The sequence below is a fragment of the Vicugna pacos genome, chromosome 11, assembly GCF_048564905.1.
Source record: "Vicugna pacos chromosome 11, VicPac4, whole genome shotgun sequence".
Taxonomy (NCBI): domain Eukaryota; kingdom Metazoa; phylum Chordata; class Mammalia; order Artiodactyla; family Camelidae; genus Vicugna; species Vicugna pacos.
Window position 1 is genome coordinate 17,444,235 of NC_132997.1, and position 15,600 is coordinate 17,459,834.

At 42.7% G+C, this 15,600-nt stretch overlaps 1 pseudogene; it reads left to right on the forward strand.

The window, feature by feature from the left end:
- Window positions 1-14,266: 14,266 nt before the first annotated feature.
- On the forward strand, window positions 14,267-15,089 carry LOC140699510 (protein sprouty homolog 2-like; annotated as a pseudogene).
- Window positions 15,090-15,600: the final 511 nt, after the last annotated feature.

The window sequence follows — 15,600 nt, forward strand, 5'->3', positions numbered from 1 at the left end:
CTCTCCTTTGCAATTCAAAAAGAAAATTTCAACTTTGAAAAGGAACTTCAAGAAATAAGGGAATATCAGAAAATACGGTAACTGGTAAATAACATACCTAGGGTGCCTTAAATGAGAACATTTTATGGAAAAGCATTTCTCCCAGAGCACTAAAACAGCATTTCTGGAATCCTTACAAAGGAAACGATGAGCTATTGAAATTGTGATATTTTTGAACTGGAATGGAAATGACAAATCACTTCCAAACCCTTCACTGCCCAGATGCGAAATGTGAGGTGGAGAGGAGAGGGATAAGTCAGAAATCATAACTGGCTGGGTAACTTTAAACTCCTATGGCAGCAGTTGATAATTTGATTGATGGAAAGGTTAAAGTCACCATCATTACTGAATGACCAGAGTGGAGGTAATAAACAGCATGTTTAGGAAAGGAGTCAGAAAAAAATGGAAACAAACAGCCTTTCTGGTTCCCTCACATCTTCTGAATTTTCTCTCCCATGACCTGCGTTGTGGCAAGGTCCTGCACTATACTCCAAAGCAAAACATTCCTTAACTGTCTGAGTTAGTGCAAGGAAGGAAAACAGTCTGACACAGCTTCCCTTCATTGATGATCCACGCAAACAACACAGCTTAGTGTCTCACCTCCCAGCTGCCTCCCTGCGTCAATACCCAACTAGCCTCCACCATCATAAAAGTTCCAAACAACAAAGCTCACAGAAAATCGAATGCAATGGCTTGGGAATGTTACCCAGAGGGGCAGAGCTATACCTTCTGACCCTGCTGCCACTTGGCTGGAACTGCTGTCCTGGTGACCCTCGTGTTCTCACTGCCAACACTGCAGCTCCAACTTAGCCTTTATAAAGACTGTGAAACTATTTCTCACTCCTTCCTTCTTAAAATCCTCTCCTCACTTGGCTTCTATAATTTTACACTCTCTCCTCATTTGCTTTTCTCTTCTCTCATTTGAATTTTTTTGGAGTACAGTACCAAACTTGTAGTAATTCCCAAGACTCTGTCCTTGGCCCACAATCCTCTCTTTCTGTGCTAGAGGAGATCAACAATTTTATCATCTTAAATCTCTCATCTCTGTACTGCTGATTTGCAAGTTTTCCCCTCTCAACAATACTTCACTTCCATATTGTGACTGCATAGTTATCACTGCTATTTTGTTAAATTTTATCTTTTATTGAGGAAAAATTGACATAATATTTCTATTTGATTACTTTCCTTTTTCTTTATATTTACAACACATCTTATCCTATAAATAAACATCACCTCTCTGCCTTGCACTTTCTCGAGGCTTGGCAGTAGCTTTGATTAATGTTTCTAACTTATTAGCTCTTAAACTTAATGTGCAGTGGAATCCCCTGGAGGGGTTGTTTACTCACAGACTGCTGGGCCCCACCCTGTGACTCCAGTTCAGTAGGCCTGGGGCAGGGCCTGAGAATTTGCATTTCTAACCAGTTCCCAGATGATGCTGATGCTGTTCCTCCAGGGACCACCCTTTGAGAACCAAAGCCTAAATTTATACTCTAGATATGGTTACCAAATCCATTAGTTCAGCCTTTGGCTGCTACTTTTTCTTTATCACATCAGCACTTTAGTTCAGAATCTCCCCACTTCATAATTGAGAGTTTTAGGATCTGGTTCTCCTGATTGGTTCTAGTCTCCCTCTTGTTATCATATGACATTTTCTCACAAGGTCCTTAAACATGAGTTCATCGTGGTACATCCTTGCTCAAAGACTCATGGCTCTTATGTTGAGCATAAAACATTATAAATACTCTACCTGGCTCATAAGGTCTTTAATAGCCTGTAAAAAAGTGGATACCCTAATTACCTCCCCTGCCTACTGCCAAGGGCTACTGTGAGGGTTCAATGGGATACAGTCGGCTCCCCTTATTCAGTTATGTTGTATGAAGTCAACGAGAACAATGAATTAGTGAGCACTGAACCGCTGCTTCTGGGGAAAAAGTGCTCAGTTCCCACAAGCCTCCAGCTACATTTTCTAAAGTCACCTTATATAATATAATAAATATATTTAAATTGTATTAAATGTATACATTGTATGTAACACACACTTTCTCTGTAAGGCACACCGCAGCCCTCCTGCACCTAGGACACTGAACAGCACTGCAGCCCTATGCTTGGGGGCTTTTTAAATGGCCAAGTCATCAGCAGAAAGCACAAAAAGGTGGAAAATGTGGCACTAAATAGGCAGCAGAAAAGACATTTATTTACAGAATTAGCTGAAGCAAGAAGGCAGAGTGTTGCTTCATCCCACCGTGGCTGGGGAAGACGCACGCCAGGTGACTCAAGTTTTTCACCACTTTGCACATGTCTGCAAATGAAGTAAAGGGCCTGCAAGCAGTGGTTTCAGGGCTGTAAATAAATTCTAGCTAGTTGTCAGGCTTACAAATACAGAATCTCTAATTGATGAGGATCAACTGTGCTAAGAAGGCAACTCTGGAAGCCAGAGTACTGCTCAGACATGACAATAATAATGACAAAATATCAGTTAACATTTTGAGTGCCTACCATGTGCCAGGAGTTCTTCTAAGCACTTCATGAAAATTAATGCATTTAAATCTCACAGAAACCTATGAGACAGGAGTTATTACTATCCTCATTTTGTAGATGAGGAAATTAAGGCATAGAGAATAAAAAGCATGGCTGAGGTTCCCCAGTTAAAAGTGGGATAACTGGGATTTGTGCCCAGGCACACTGGCTCAGAGCCCAATACTCAATCACTATGTTGTGAATATAAGCAAAATTTCCACCTCTCCCCAGTAAGCACCTCTGCTTGAGTCAGCGTGGTCACCAGTATGTTTATTCATTCATCAAACATTTTCTGATCTGCCCAGAAATGTCAGGCACTATGTTAGATACTGGAGGGGCAAACAGAATATGGAGAGTCTTAGCTCTAAGGAACCCTACTGCCTCTGAGACATGCATGAGGCACCAATCATGGGAAAGTAAGGCAAGTGTAGGGATCCCAGAAGAGACATCAAAAGGAGTCTCTAGACTGAGGCCTCTCTGGGAAAGTGTCTAAGAGGGAGTGAAGTTTGACATGAGTTTAGATTAAGAAATAGAAATTCAGTGGATTAAAAAGGCCACTAGGATTGCAGAAGAAAAAAAATGTAAAAGGCAGACAGGAAGAATGCTAAAGTTTTCAGAAAACCTGCCTGTCTTTTCAAGGCTAGAACAAACTAAACAGGCAGGAAATAGCGAGGGATGAGGCTAATGGCAAGGGATGGCAAGGGAAAGCCTTGCCCGTCAAACTCCGGAGTCTGACTCTTCTCTCAGAGCCTATGAGCAGTCATCAAATGGGTCTGAGCAGACATCGGATACAAATAAATCTGAATTTCAGGAAGAAAGTTCTGGAGGACTGTGGGGGAAAGATCAGGAGGGGTTGGGACTGGAAGTGATGAGATCTGCTGGGAGACAGCTGTGGTGACCCGACACGGCTGAGGCTGGGCTGGGGCTGGGCTGAAACAGGGCTGTGGGGCTGCGGGGTGGCAGGACAGGCAGGAGCACCAGAGGGGGACCGAGATGCTGGAGGAATGGAGTGAGCAGCCTCTCACAGCCCCAGGACCCTTGCACCTGTCAGTGTCCTCCCTGCCTCAACACCACATTCACTTCTACTTCTATATCTTCACTCTCTTCTCCATCTGCAATACTCTCTCTTCTTCCCTCCCTCTGTTCAGAAGTGATGACTTTGAGGACTTGATCTAAGTTGCACCTTTCCTAAAAAGCTGTCCTTAATTACAATTTCCCAACAGTTCCCTTTTATTTTAATTCTGTAGTGCAACATACACTAAATACCTTGACAAAATCACATCACATCAAGCAAATCATTTCATATATACAGAAAAGCCCAGGACCTTACAATTCTTTGTATTTCCTTCTGTACCTACCACAACTACCTTGCACATAGAACATCAACAGATGTCCAACAAAGTTCAGTGAAAGATAAACATCCTTTATAAGCTAAGAACTTTTATCGGCCAGTTATCAATTTAGATCAGCTGCTTGAACAATTTGCCTTTCTCCCCAGATCATTACCAACGTTGCCCAACAGAAAGGAACTTCATACCCTCTGAAGCTCTGTAGGGCAAACACACAGCTTCATTTCACGGTAAGCCCTATGGCCCCAGAGCAAAGAAAAACATTGTGTGACCTCTAATGCTTCTTTCATATTCTCATCTCAAGTTGTAACTGCTTTCCAGGTGCCTGCTGCTTTTCATTCTTAAAATTGACAGAATAGTTTCTCTTATTTCTTTATTTCTAACACTAAAATGTCTAATTTTTTTCTCTTAGAGTTTCCATAAAATAAATACTTTTCAGAAAAATCCTGTCTGCTTCTTAATGCATTATATTGAACACCTTGCCAAAGTGTTACCCATTTTCAAAACTGGTTCCTCCACAAGGGTGTCCTTGTGTCTCTGCCCTCCCCAGCCACACCTCACCCCACTCTCCGAGGCCACACCTCGCCCTCCCCAGCCACATCTCATCCTCCCCACGCTCACTGAGCCAAAGTGTTTATCAAGCACCTAAGAAAGAGCAGAATCTGAGGTAAACTTCAAGGAAGAGTAACCCGTGTTTTGGGGCCTCAGCCATGCCTTTGCCTCTCTTCTTGAACCCCTCTGTTTCCTACTCTGGTCTATATTTTAGCTGTATGCTTGTCTTGTGAATTGTGGTTTTGTGGGTTTATAATTAAATTATGTGGATTCTATCCTTTTTTGCCTTACAGTTTATCAGGAACTTAACATTAAACAATGATTTTTCCAACATTTTGATATAACTAATAAATTCTAATAAAATTCAAGTGACTTGTTTTCATGTCTCCATTTCTATTTCTTCAGAATTGCATTCCCCACACCTTTCTTTTGATCTGAGCAATTCTTTTTTTACTCTTTGAACCTGTCTCTGCCAAGACACATGTGAGTAGTCCCTCAAGTACCACTGACCAGGCTGCTCCTCATTAGTCGCATGTGTTTCCTTGATTTGTTCCTAAATAAAGATGTTTCTGAAGCTGATAATACATTGTACTGAGGGGTTGTTGTATACAGAGCCCTATAGGAGATACTTTAAAAGGAGAACCAATAGAAAAGAATATTCAATCCCTTGATTAAGTCTGCAGCCCAGTTAGGCACTGCGAGGTTGAGAGGGCCCGGGGGGACTGACCAGAGCAGGACCCCGGGGAAGAGATTAAAGCCGATTTCAAAGAAGGTTAAAACTGGAATGAGATAGGATTTTGCCACTCCCCTCAAATCAGAAGCATTTTTCTAACCTTTGAGAATGTATTTGCATATAAACTATACAACATATGTGATAAGAGAGTATTGATCTTATTTAATTTCTTTTAATTATCCAGCACTTTGTCATAGATGTGGCTATTCAAATCAATAAATATCATAATGTGTGCGTAGACCTAACTTTAAATTGCTTGATGTTATCAATTCTTGCCCCAAAGTTGGAGTTTTTAAAGATCAAACTTCATTCTATTTACCTTTCAACATGTCCATTTAAATTAAAAAGGTGCTAAGAGTTTTAGGAAAATACTTGAAAGCACACATCTTATATATAATTTCAAAAGCAAAAAACAAATGAAAAACTGGGTGGTAACCAGTTTTGCTACCATATGTTAATCTTTAAGGTAGGAGCAAATGTTTCTAGAGAATGACATTTGGCTACAATATTTATATACTGTAAAAATGTAAAAGAATTTTCAGTTTATAAATGGTATTTCAAATGCCAAAGAATAAAAAAACAGAACTGAGAATCCTATTTCACTTTTATGAAATAACTCTTTAGACACAGCAGATTTTCAGAGCAAATTATTTAAAATTAATCAGTAAGTGAGGTGTAAAGAAAGTAGTTTTAATTTAAAACTTCCTAATTCCATAGGCGCATCTGTAAAAGCACCCAAGGAGCAACAGTAGTTCTCTCTCTTCATGTGAGTGCTGACTGGGTTTGCTCTGAGCATCACTGCAGCCTTTGACTCCTTTCAGCTGAGGAAAGGCTTTAAGAGCCATGCTTCTTCCAGGGATATGGAGCTCTCAGAATTATTAATTACAATGAGAGAGTCAAAGTCAAAACCCATTCAACAAATACCAGTGTGCTGCTCAGACTGAGAGAAGAGGTGCCTGAACTGGCATCTGAAGAAAACCCCAGAGGGAGCCCAGCACCTGGCTCCACGCCCTGGCTGAGTGGTCCTGGGTCTCACGTTGCATCACCACCTCAGAGAGGGCAGGCAGCCCTGGAGGGCGCTGAAACCTCTCACGTTTATTATTCACACAGAGAAAATGGGCTTAAAACTCCCCATTTCCTTCTGCAGGGGCAATTTACAGAGATAAAGACTGTCATCTAGTAACTAAGAAGCAAGGTGCTTTACAGGAAAAACAGAATGGTCAGGTTTCTTAAACAGTAATGAAGCACCAGAGCTAGCACGGCAAAGTTCTGATAAAACTTAAACATGGACAGGTGACCTGACCGGTTTCTCTCTATGCCTCTGAAGCATCTTGACATCAGACTCTTACAAATGGTATAAATATAATAGAATAATGTAAACGTGTCACCTCATCCTTTGATGATTTTGGCATGAGATGGTATTAAGCAGCCACAGGGCAATGACCCATGTAAACGTACAGCTTTTATCACAGTGGAGATAACATGAGGTATAAAGTCAAACAGACCTATGTTCAAATCCTAGCTCTCACCCTTTTATCAGTTTTTTGACCTAAAGCTAGTTATATCCTATAAACATCATTTTCTTATCAGTTAAATATCAATTATAATAATTACTTTAAAGGATTATTCTAAGTGTTGCATAAGATAATACAGTAAAAGAATAGGTGCACAGAAGGTTGGCAATTAATTCTGGTTTCCTGAACCCATTTTATGGCCAGTTCTTTAGCCTCGTATGACACAGACAAACATCATCTAAAGAAAGAACCAGTCCCGAAGTAAACTTATGACAAAGAGTCAGTGATTCCAAGAGTAAGTGGTATCACTGCTGACTGCTTGACCTCAATTATTTCCAAATATTGTCACCTCCCAATTAGTGTATTACATTTTCTAGCTTCCAGACAATTCACTGGCAACAAGGAAATGAGAAGCTGTGAAATTTAAATCAGTCTATTTCACCATTGCGTTTCCAAGCTGTACCATCAGCTGTTTTTAAATCACCCAGTTCATCAGGTTTTCTGCTTATTATTGGTTCACAGCTTAAGAAAAATAGAAAGTCACTATAATTTTATAGACACGAATATCTACCTTGAATTATAGCTGGAATCTTAATATATAGAGCAATGTTGTATGTGCTTTATCATTGTTGATTGTGTAGAACACTTTTTGTCCAGGTTTTCTTTGGCATTATCATATATAACAGAGAATTCAGTAAGATATGGCCTGGAGATGAGAACTAGAAAAATCTAATACATTAGCTCAGATTAGAACTTAGTCATGTCAGAAAAAGAGTCACAAAAATAATGAAAAGACATTATAAATATTTTTCTTAATTATATCTCACTTTATTTCTCTTTACCACTCTTTGTTTTTCTAAATCGTATTCTCTATCAGCTAATCATTACACAGTAATTAACATTCAGCTGAGCCCACCACGCCTCTCCAAGTCCCCTTGCATGATGTAGGTTTCTGCTCTAAAAAAAGAAGCTGGGAAAACCTGTTTTATGACATTAACATTAAGAGAATCTTTACTCTTATGATAATGACCAATCTAGCCATATTTCTGAAAAGCACAGGAATGGACATATGAAACGAAGTTCTCAACTAATGTTATAGTCTTTTTTCTCCTCCAGGAGGAGCAAACTTTCATGTATGATGCAGGGCTGCTTCACTTGAAGAGGGAAGCCATTTTATATTTGGAAAAAGTCTCAAAAATCAGCAAACTATTTGATTTTACAGAGATGAACACTATGCCCTAGATAGCCTGAGTATGTTGTCACAAAATAACCAGAAACAGACCTGAGCCTGGAACTGAGGAATAAACTGTTTCATTTTCTGCTTACACCATGCTCCAGAAAACATTCTTCTTATTGGCAATTTCAAATGCTAAGTTATTTTTAAAAGAATAGTGGGAGTATGTGTAAGTAAAATTTTCAAATGATTTTATACTCAAAAGAGCAATTGCTAACCACAATTATAAGTGTTTCCTATTATTGCAGGAGGTGTATATTTGTGCAGGGAAAAAAGTCATAACATTTGGCTTCCTTATTAACAGAATAAAAAAATTTTGTGGAAATTAAACTAATGCTTTATCCAACCAAAGCAACTGAAGAATATTATTTGATTTTAGGAAAGCTCTAACACATTAAAAACTTCTTATCCATGTGACTGTTAGCTCAATCAGGCACATTCTCCTGCACAGAGTGGCCCTGCTCACTGCTGGAGAGGCTGCTGTGGGCTCAGCTCCTTGGCTGGACACACAACAACACAGAATCTGAGACACCTGTATTCAGTTCCACCTCAAGGCTGACTTTCTTGGCAAAGTCTAAATGGAAGAAAGCATCTGCTTCCACCTGCCTGGATTCCCCTACAGGCTGAGAAACAGGGCAGCCTAGTAAGCAGGCAGATGGAAAGAGAAATCAGTTTGTCACAATTTTAAGACAAATAAGAGAAAGGGATCTGACATCCTAATCAAATCTTCTTACCTCCTGAACAGCATCTGATTATTTTTTCAGAGTTTCTACAACAGCAGTTTGAGATTCTGGGTTGAAAAGGAAGAAGACAATATATTTAATAGCAAATTTTCTCACTTCTCTGATCAGAAAACAAAACTAACTAAAATATATCTTTTAACCATAAGTACCCAAAATATGCAGGTTATCTCCCAGTTATATCTCCATATTATAAGACAAGACTGCTTTTCTGTATATTTAATACACAAAATATATAACCCTCATGTCACCAGTTATTTTCAAAATCAGATTAGCACTATGCCCTTCTTTACACATCAATCATGGTTATTTCCCTCAATTGCTAGTTTGTTTTGAGGCCAGGAAGTACCTGCAAAGACATTCACTTTTTATATTAGCCACTTAAGTCTGTACAATGATAGAAGCCAACACACCAGTCCTGAAGGATGGAATGTTGAATGTCTTATCTGACTATTTGACAATCTACCTTCCACTTTAATAAGAGATAATGAACACTCACCAAGAGGCACTGAGTAATAAGAGATTTTGCTCCTTTAAGTTTGTCATTTGAGAATCTACAAGACTGCAAATTCTTCATATTGGAAAACCCAAGGGACACCCAAGTCCACATTTTGGTTTGGTTTTTTTAAACTCAGGATACTTTCTTCTAAGTGAAGCTTGCATGGTAGTTTGAAAACAAAAACATAACAGAGCCTCCAGGAATCCCCAGGGCTGCATGGATCAGTCTGAAAATGACTCTTCATGTCCATCCTGGGCATTTGCAGTGAGAGACCAGAGGCCCAGAACACAAGCATCTGGGCCAGATGAAGACTAGAGTCTGTCTCCTGTCACATTGATCCCCACCCCAAACTGGCATGCAGACCAGACACCTGATAAGACACAGCAGTCTCTCTTGGGGACACTTTAGACATTTCTACTTTAGTAGAATTTTAGTTGATGTATGTGACAATGTATAGGAAAAATAAAAGGCACTTATTTAAATCATACAGTATATTGTTAAACTATGTTGAAAGTTTTCACTTCACGTAGATTAAAGCATCATCTCCACACGGGCCCAAGGGCCTTCTTTCGTCCACCCGCACCCCGACCTCTCTAACCACCTCTGCTCCAGCCGCACGGCCTTCCTGCTGCCTTTGGATGCACCAGTCACACTCCCTGCACCAGATCTCCGCAGCAGGGGCATCTGCACACCCCTGCTCCCTGCCCCCTTCCTTCCAGGCTCTGTGCAGTCCTCCTGGGCCCTCTATTCAGCAGCAGCCCCGCCGGCTCCCCAGCTCTCCCCATTCCCTGGTGATTCCTTCACAGTGTGGCTCCTCAAATGAAATACAACACAATTCACTTGTTTGCTGACTTATTTATCAAATCCTATGAAGACAGAGATTTTGTAGATTTTTTTCCCCTTATTGAACCCCTAGCATCAAGAATAGTGCCTGGTAAACAGCAGATGTTTAAAATATCTGTTGCGTACTTGTAGGAGGGAATGAGAGATCAAAAGAATGATCCAGTGATTCCAACCACGGAAGTGGGAGCCACCAGGAAGAGAGCAAGCTGAGCAGGGAAGGGGGGCAGGGATCAAACAGAAGGCACAGGCACCACCTGAGCTCCGAGTGTCTCTTTCAGAACAAAAATCACCGAGAAGACCAGGAAGCAGTCACTCACCGACAGGCGTCACTGTGGCACAGAATTAGCAAGTGGCCTTAAAATACAAGCCCTTTCACAGACAAATACTGTTTCACTGAGTTAAGTAAAAGGGCTTCTTTTCTCTTATACTGACAAATCTCTACTCTGAACTTAACACCTGAGTTAGCCAATTTGGAAGGAAGATCGTTAACAGCAAAGCTAGGAAGAGTTAATATTAAATCCTGTCCAGACTGGAACATTTTTATTTTCTGCTGTTTTTAGTCACCTCCAAGTCCTCCTGAGTACAATAGACTTGAGAAAAGGCCCTGGGGCTTTGCACTGATGAGAAAGTGTCCCTTCCTCCTCTCTGTGTGGCTAGTGCAGGAGGAGCCCCCAGGGTCCCCTGGTTGAACATTAACAGCCATAGACCTGGTGACCTGCCCAAAAAGCGAACTCCTGGGCTCTGATGGTGAACAAGAATGTGTACAGCTGAACAGAACAACAAACTAGAAAGATTTATCAGTCGATATTTTGAACACTGACATCGAAACTGTGGATTTCCCTCTGAATCAATGTGACCTGAATTGAATTGATTTTCCCATCCCCATCCCTTTCACTATACATCTTATTTCCTTGAATCAGTGTGTTACAACATCTAGGAGAATCTTATACATTAAAATATTCTCTTAAAATCAGAAGCTGAACTATAGGAGTTCTAGAGGGTCAAGATTTTAAGGTGAAAGAAACATACAGAATAAATGTACTACAAAGTAAGGGGGGAATTAATGAGAATAGTTAGAGAAGAAAGAAAAATAAATGTTGAGGAGAAAGAAGATAGTAGAGAGTAAAAGTAAGAAAGAGGGAAGAAAAGGAAGGGAAAGAGAAACAGTAAAGATAAGATTGAGAAATTGCAAAATGTGGAACAAGCAGTGAGAAGAGAGCATGCTGGGGGCTGATGACCAGGAAGCTGGCTTGAGTAATGGCTCAGGTCTGGAGTTGGTGGGCAAGAGTGTGTGAGGAACCCACTCAGCCCTACAGCATCCTCAGGATGCTCGCCCCTCATGCAGACTCCCCTGTTCTCCTCTCCCAGGGCCTGGGAGCACTTTCGGGAACTGCCTTTTACTCTGGAGCCGGCAGCCGGGCCCCATTCATTAACTCGGATGGTGGCTTTTAAAGAGTATCTGGTGAGGTTACAAGGCAACATCTGCCAACTCCACTTTCCCTTCTTAAGAATCAGAAAACGAGCCTGCTTTGAACAAACATTACTGTGATGCACAGGAGAAGAAAGAGAATCTCTAACAAAACTTTAAATGTTCCATTTCTTTTCTTTAAAGTTCCCTCACAAAAATGCCTGGGCCCCCCCCCCCCCACAACTCCAAATACATTTCAGAAATGATTTCTTCATCACCACAAATAAGCCTATGACTTACAAAACAAAACGTACCTGGATGAGTTTCACATTTATAGAGAGGACAGCAAGAAAAATGAAAAGGATGGGCTGTTCTGCTATGAATAGAAAGTAAGTCACCCCTTTAACATATACAAATTGTATCTTATGAAAATGAATGACGCAGTCTCTAACAAGTTTTACTTTTTTTTTTTTTTTGGGGGGTGAAGCAGAAAAGAGTTTTATTTCTTCGCCAGGCAAAGGAGCTCACAGCGGGTTAGTGCCTCCAAGACAGTGAACCTGCCAGGCATAGAAGGAAGGGGGTTTTACAGTAAAAGTTCAAGAGTTCAGGGGGCAGCCCTAGTTTCCATAGAGATCGCATACAGGGTAACAAATTGTTGCAATGTTGTCCTTGTTTTTGAAAAAGCAGCTCTTACTTCCACCAGGCATGTAGTTATGGACATGGCTTTGGGAAACTCCTAACATTTTTGTGCCTACAACAAAGGGTATTTAGGAAGGGAGGCTATGGAAAAGTGCTCTAGAGAAACACTTGTGCAGTTTAGATGCAGATTGGTATATGTTTCTAGGACTGAAGTAGGCTGAGACCTGGGGCCTCTTGCTGCAGTCCCTGCACCTCAAGTAATGAAATACAAAGAAACCGCTAGAGACTGAACAGTTGCCTGGGTGTGCAGCTGGGGTGGGTTATGAACAGTAATATACAGAAAATAGAAACTCAGTTGCCTTTTCTGAGGTGTCAGGGGCAAAAGCACACAGCACCACCAGGGGACTGGGCAGACCACCCAACCACCCCCTCCTCTCCAGCCCAGCCCTTGTGGGCCAGAGCATGAGGAAAGCCGTCTAAACCCTTGAACACTTAAGCAGTTATGAATACCAGATGGTCAGTGATGGCAGTATTTCCCACTCTTAATTCCTTCTACATCTATGGAAAGTAGGAACCGGCATCATCCTCTCCTAGCTGCTTCCTGCTGAACTGGGCTTTCCTCTGGGGTTTTTCTGATGGAAAAATGCACGTGTTCATGCTGTTTAGCAGGGGGGCGTGTTAGAGACGTCACCGTAGTTTTACAAGGGCAGGGTACACAGTGCACCGTAAGCTAGAAAACATATAAAACCCTGGAATTGTATCGATGAGCATAAGCAATAGTTGAAATAGCCCTGAAAACACGGAGCACAGCCTTTAGGAATTGAAAACAAACTTGAAAACCAGGGATCGACATCAAAGAGAACTTCAGGGCCATGTGTGTCAGCACCATCAACATTCTGGGTTTTCACATCATCATAAAGGGTAGAGACATTTCCAGATTCATCAGGGATGTGAACACAGCATGTGGCAGGAATAGCCACACCAGTTTCTCCCTGAGAAGCCGTCAGTCTGTCTGATGCCACTTGGTTCTGTAAATCTGCCTCCCACATTAGGGGGAACTCCATGCTCATTAGTGTAAAACTCCTGGTTATCATTCAGGGCTTTCCGTGTGAAGTTAGCCAAGGCCTCTAAGTCAGGGTCACACTCTCCAATCTTATATTTGGGACAAAGAAGTTGAGTAGATAATCATACCACTTAAGAACAGATATCCTCCATCTGGTATGGATATAAGGTAGGCTAGCAAACTTTACTGTGGTAATGTCACATGTCAGTGACCTGGTGCCCGAGGAAAACCCAAGGCACATCTACGAATCCATCCTGGTGGTAGCCAGGGCCAAAGGCTAACCTGCAGACCCAGAGGGCTCCATCTGGGGCTCTCCAGTAAATTCCTGATCAGTGAGTCCAATCAGTGGCAAACCAGTCACTGCTGTCTAATATTACAAGATGATGCCACTATTCAGTCCTTACTGAAGCCCATATATTGGGTAGAATTTGACCAATGTTGGAAGGAGTGATTCCTTTGTTCCCAACATAAAGAGGCCAAACCACATGGCCTGCCATAGTCAGGAGTCAACCAAAAGACCCCATCCCATACCTGATTAAGCCTTCTAATGTGTGGCACAGAATCTGAACAAATCCATCTTACACCCAGTCTGCACTGCCAAGAGCTGTGCACTGCAGCACAAGTGAGGAGAGGGGCTGACAGAGCACACAGCACCCAGGCCCCCCCACCCCCAACCTGGCCCAGCCAGCCACCCCGCACCCCCTCACTCTGACATGGTCACATAACTTGGCCACCTGGTTTTAGGGACTTTGTAAGGTTTTCTTTTTTCATTTGCTCATCTGTCAGGAAAAGAGACTCACTATTGGTTCTTCAGCCTCCAGCTCACTGAGAAAAAGAGAGGAAATACTCCTAGTGCACTCCTAGAAGAGGTGCTGCCTTTAGTCCCAAACCCTGGAGGGTGTTCATCATCTGGGGACTTGCTCCTGACTTTCCTCTCCTTTTCTCATTTCATCCTGCCAATTGCTCAGAAGACAGACTGAGGTAGAGTTTGGATGGTGGGGGAGGGAGTCTGCATCGGGGCTGAGTTTACTTGCACATTGGAGAAAGAAGAGGCTCTAGTGGAGAGAGGGTGCAAAGCCACAATCACAAATTCAGATGCTGTAAGTCTGCTGGAGGGGCCACACTTACACGGCCTGATGGATGCCAGAGCTCAGAGTGGCAGCGGGTCCCAGCCCTGCTGTAGGCACCCTTGATGGTGGCAGGCAGCGTGGGGAGCCTGACCCCAGAGACACCCTCACCCAGCAGTTATGCATGCTGTCTCTGGATCTGATCAGAGACATCCAAAATACCAGTGAGTACACAGAGGGCCCTACAGTGCTCCCCAGATGGAGCTCAAGCCTGCTTCTTGCCCTCCACTCAGGAGAAACACAAGAGATTCCATGGACTGCCTGACCACCACCAGTCCCGGGGCTCCAGGACTCATAGGCCCAGGCTTCTGTGCGGGCTTCTCTGTTCAGGCCCATCCGCTTGGTCAGCTCAGGGTCTCAGAGCAGCATGAAGACAAGCACAAGCAGCAATCCCTCTGCACAGAGGTGGTTTAGATCATCTTCCTCCTTGGGATAATCAGGGCACAGCCCAAATCAGAGCACAAGCCAGGTGAGCTTAAGCCGCTGAGCAAGGGAGATTCAGGGCTGCACACCTGCAGGAGGGAGGACTGCAGCAAGTGCAAGTGTGAGGGGTGCACCCGCCCAAGGCCTCTGCCATCAGCCTGGATTTGGACAAGTGGTGCCTGCACCTGGAGCAGATCACGACTGACTGAGGGACCTGTGTGTGTGTGTTGTTCCAATGACGATGAGGACAACCTGAGTTCCTACAGCCAGTCTCACCCCTGCGCACGCTCGTCTGCCACAGTGTCATCTCCCTCTCCTTGTCCTGTCCATGGTGTCAACTTTCAGCAAAGCTTGCCCCAAATTGTGCCAGGGATGCTATGACCCGGTGAACATGTCTGCGATGCTGTAAAAATTCACACAATTTGCTGCAAAGTTCCCAATGTTTTTTCCAGAGACGATGCACCATATCTCTGTATACACACCACGTGTGTCTGAGAAAACCAAGTTGTGCCCCACTACACAGCACAGTCACAAAACATCACACAAATATGTTACACGTCCAGAAGAATGAGGACCAGTCAGCACATTTTCAGACCATATCCTGCCCCATGGAAGCCTTCACTGCAAGACACTGATGTCCCTTTAGACCCCATGTATAACACACAGTCACAGTAAAACTCAACACATACTTTCCAGGCTTCTCACACCTTGCTCAGTGCAAAGAGTATCTACATGAAGATCCACTGCTTTGTAAAACATGATTTGTTTTAAGGCACTTTTTTAAGTTTGGCCTTGCTGGAACTTCTTATATGGGATCTCAGGCTGAAATTTTGAAAGGCCTCCCAAGGCCAGGAAAGCCCCACCGCCAGTCCCCACCCGCAATGCCTGCAGACCCAGGTGGACTTTTCTCAAGTTCCAAA